Below are 4,881 nucleotides of genomic sequence, written 5' to 3'. Positions count from 1 at the left end.
AGGGAATCTCTAAGTGTACATTCCTTAACATTGGAATTACCATTATTTTTCTCATTTAAAACTGAAAATGCTCAATTCTGCTTTTTTCGTGTCCCCTGATGTTAAGTGGTGAAACACGCTCATCCTAATCAGTAAATATCCCAAAATTGAAATATCGCTAAATTCTCGACATCGTAAACTATAAATATACGTTCTCTGCTTTCTCTATACGTTCTCTGATATACGTTCTCTGCTGAAGCTTAAAAAATAAATTCAAGTTACTTTGCAACACTGTGTTCCCCGCTTCATATCGTAAATTTTTACAACACTGTAGAAATGTCAGTCGCGTTTACTATATATACCATGGTTGTAAACAGCTAACATTCATTTGTGCTCTTATTATTTTTAGCACGCATTTGATTACAAAGCGTTAATATTATTTTTAAAGTGAAAATATATTAAAACGAGCAACATGTTGGGCATCCACAATTATGACAGTTCATCGGAAAGTGATTCTGAAGCAAACGAAGTCACCAAAAAAGTGACAACTAAAGCACAGACTACCGATGCAGTCGCACATTTGAAGCCCGTCGACCCCACACTGTCCATTGCTAAATCCTTCGCCGTTTGCGCAGCTCCTGAAGTTGTGCCGATGAACGCCATTGATGTATCGCGCACAATTGATCCTACTGTGAAAGAAGTGACATATAATCCAAAATTTGAGGAACTATACGCACCTGTGAAAGGGCCGGAAAATCCAAACTTAACACAACAAATGCAAGCGCCGCGCAACACTCTCTCTGGATATGTGGAAAAGGCGCACATTAATGCATTTGAATTTGAAAATCAGCGACGCACATTCCACACTTATGGTTATGCATTGGATCCCTCAGTCGACGAAGTTGCAGACGGTCAAGGATTTGTCGGTGATTTACAATCGGCATATGATGATGATGGAAAAACTGTGTTTGAATCACCGAAACTGAAAAGGAAACGTAAACAAGATAAAAACGACAATCCAGAAGACATTGAAGGTTTCGTTGGTCCTTGGGTAAATATCAAGATGAACAATCCATAGCACGTCCAAATGACCAAGAAAAAGCAGAACTGGAAGAGATTCTTGCCAAAAGACATAGGCGCAATCGCATTGTTGAAGATAAGCCATTGGAGGAAAAATCTGTTCTTCACAGTAAGTTACTAAAATATTGTTTTAATATTCTTCTTAATTGGCGTAGAAACCGTTGTTTTAATACCTAATTAATTTATTTACAGTCAAGGACGCCTACGATTATCAGGGTCGTTCTTACTTACATGCTCCACATGACTTGGGTATTAACTTGCGTTCAACGTCCGCTCCAAACAAATGTTTCTTACCAAAATCACACATTCACACTTGGACTGGGCACACAAAGGGTATTTCGTCAATTCGGTGGTTCCCTCAAACAGCTCACTTACTGCTTTCGGGCTCAATGGATTGCCGCGTGAAACTGTGGGAAGTGTTCGGCGAGCGACGTTGTATTCGTACATTCTCTGGGCATAGGCAGGCGATCAAGGACATAGCTTGGAACAATAAAGGCACCAAATTTCTCTCCGCTTCCTATGATCGTTATATAAAAATGTGGGATGCCGAAACTGGTGAGGTTATATCACGTTTCACAGCCCGCAAGATGCCCTTCTGCGTCAAGTTCCATCCGGACAACAGCAAGCAACATCTCTTTGTTGCTGGCACATCTGATAAGAAAATAATTTGCGTAAGTATTTTTTTCACTTCTAAAAATATTTATGTACTAATATTTAATTTTAATCCACAGTGGGACACACGCAGCGGAGATATTGTTCAGGAATATGATCGCCACTTGGGTGCAGTAAACACAATTACATTTGTCGATGAAAATCGACGTTTTGTTACTACCTCTGACGACAAATCGATGCGTATTTGGGAATGGGATATACCAGTCGATATGAAGTACATAGCCGATCCCACCATGCATTCCATGCCGGCAGTGACGCTTGCACCAAATGGCAAATGGCTGGCGTGTCAGTCTTTAGATAATAAAATCGTGATATTCTCCGCGTTAAACCGTTTTAAAATGAATCGTAAGAAGACCTTCAGTGGACATATGGTTTCGGGTTACGCCTGTCAGCTAGATTTTTCGCCCGACATGAGTTATTTAGTTAGCGGAGATGGAGACGGTAAATGCTATATATGGGACTGGAAGACAACGAAAATGTACAAGAAATGGCAGGCGCATGAGGGTGTGTGTATAAGCGCAATGTGGCATCCGCATGAAGCAAGCAAAGTGGTAACAGCCGGTTGGGATGGCCTAATCAAGTACTGGGATTAAATGAAGAACTTTGCATAGCAAAATATGTTAAGTAGTGCACACCTCACACAGTTGTAATAGTTTTACATTGAATAATAGAAATAAAAATGTAAGAGAAATAATCATATCTAAAACAATTTTTATTTAAAATCAAGTATTGTAGAAAATTTAATTGACAAAAATACTTGAAAATGCTTATATAGATTTGTAATAGTATATTCTTTTAAACAGAAACTAAATGCAGAGAACGTATGTATATTTATAGAGGTAGGAGTGCAGCCCTATCGGGCTCAATTAGCACTTGATGTGCCATTTTGATAATATTTATAGAGAAGGTCCACGATGTTGAGAATTTAGGGATATTTCAATTTTGAGATATTTACTGTTTTGGATGAGCGTGTTTCACCACTTAACATCAGGGGACACGAAAATAACAGAATTGAGCATTTTCAGTGTTAAATGAGAAAAATAATGGTAATTCCAATGTTAAGGAATGTACACTTAGAGATTCCCTTTTTTACTATGCGCAAACGATGCTGCATATAATTTATAGATCGGTATACATACATATGTATATTTGTTATGAAATCACATAAGTATGTAACTAGTATGTACATATATGTATATTTTAAAATTGAGCTATGATGAATTCCATAAAATCTTTGTATAATTCAATAAAATTTGTATTACTACCTAAATATGCATTTTATATAGGTTTGGTACGACATATGTACATACAGTATTGGAAAAAAATAGGGTCACAGCAATGGTTATCAAGTTTTAAACTTTACGTTAACTTTAGACGAAATAATATATATTTTTCAAAAGGTAATGAAAGAATAAGGAAATTCAATAATTATTGAGTGGTTTTTATTTGATAACTTTGATTTAAAAAATGGAAATTAATACATTTTGTAATTCAGCCTGGAAAAAATAATAGAGACGAACTTTAAACAAATAATAATAATAATTCAATTAAAATATGATATCTTTCGTTGGTCTCATTTAATATTTAGTTGAAGCTCCTTTGTTTTTAATGACTTCCTGACATCTTCGCGGCAGGGAATTGACCAATTGAGCACAAGTTTTGACCGGTAGTGAGTACCAAGCTTCCTGTATTTTTTCCCACAGCTCTGGCTTATTCTTCCATTTTTGTCCACCGATCGACTTTTTTAGCACTCCCCATAGATGTTCTATGGGGTTCAGGACCGGAGACTGTGAGGGCCAGTCCAAAAGAGCAACTTGATTCCTTTCAAGCCAAGATTTTATTATTCTGGATGCATGTTATGGGTCGTTGTCGTGCATAAACTCCCATCTAAGTGGCATGTAATCCTCTGCATAGGGCAACATTACACTATTGAGTATATTTAGGTAGTCTGGAGCGCACATCTTCTCCCGTATCCAAAAGACTGATCCTACTTCACTCGCCGAAAAGCAGCCCCATACCATTATAGAACCTCCGCCATGTTTAATGGTCTTTCGGGTATATAAAGGGTTAAATTCAGCGTTCGGTGGGCGTCGAACGAACATTCTACCATCGGATCCGAATAAATTTACTTTGGTCTCGTCCGACCAAAGGACATTTTTCCAGTTTTCCCGCAACAAGTGCCTCTGTGCGAACTGCAATCGTTGATTCACGTTCTTTTTGCTCAAATACGGGACTTTTCTGGCACTTCTTCCGTTGAACCCTGCTTCTCGTAGTCTGTTACGAATAGTCCGGCCAGTAACCGGAGCATTTAATCGTTCCTTGATTTCGTTGGAGGACAAAAACAGGTCTTTTTTTGACTCTCTAACAACCAAATGGTCAAATTGCATTGATGTTTTGCGCTTTCTTCCTCTCTTTGCTTTTTTCCCGCACGGCTTAAGAGCGTTGAACACCATATTTCTGGAGCATTCCATTATTGCAGCTATCTCGCGAACGGTTTTTCCAATTTTTCGTAGTTTTTTTATGGTTTTACGTTCGGTTTCCGAGCAATGTTTGGCGCGACCCATTACAGATAATTTTAGGAATTTTAAAGTGTTCATCCATTGCAACTTTTTCATTACAGTACTTTTCAATTTCTTCCTCAGGCGTCTCTACAGTTTGTGTGGAATTCCGTTTTATTAAATGCGGGAAAAAGAAAGTGTCGTTGGTTCTATTCCCTGTTGAAACTTGGCTATTGGCATCTAAGGTATTATCTGAGTCAATTGAAAACTGCGGTGTCGATGAATCCGATAAAGGTGTATTTGGACATGATGATTGATTTTCTGTCAATATGCGAGTATTGCAAAATAATTTTATGTCTTCTAAATCATTTGGCTGCATATTTAAAGCCGGGGGAGATAAAAAATATGCAACTTTGTGGCATATACCGATGTTGGGGACCCACATTTCATTAATATTATTTATTATATTTTCATTTAACGTTAAAATTACCGGTATTTCATCGGTTGCCGGCTGACATAGATTTTTAATTGTTAAAATTGATGGCAACACATAGCACAATGAAGGTGCACTGCAAAGCTGCAGTTTTTTAAAAACAATTTCAAAATTCTCACACATTTCCACTACCGCTTTAACAACAGTTATGTTGATATG

The 4,881-nt window shown here is 37.6% G+C and overlaps 1 pseudogene; it reads left to right on the top strand.

Annotated features, from left to right (window-relative positions):
- Nucleotides 1-336: 336 nt before the first annotated feature.
- LOC120781352 lies at nt 337-2,430 on the top strand (annotated as a pseudogene).
- The last annotated feature ends 2,451 nt before the right edge of the window (nt 2,431-4,881 follow it).

The sequence above is a fragment of the Bactrocera tryoni genome, unplaced genomic scaffold, assembly GCF_016617805.1.
Source record: "Bactrocera tryoni isolate S06 unplaced genomic scaffold, CSIRO_BtryS06_freeze2 scaffold_64, whole genome shotgun sequence".
In the NCBI taxonomy this organism is placed as follows: Eukaryota; Metazoa; Arthropoda; class Insecta; order Diptera; family Tephritidae; genus Bactrocera; species Bactrocera tryoni.
Note: the sequence above shows the minus strand (reverse complement) of the source record. Positions and strands in the feature narration are given on the sequence as shown.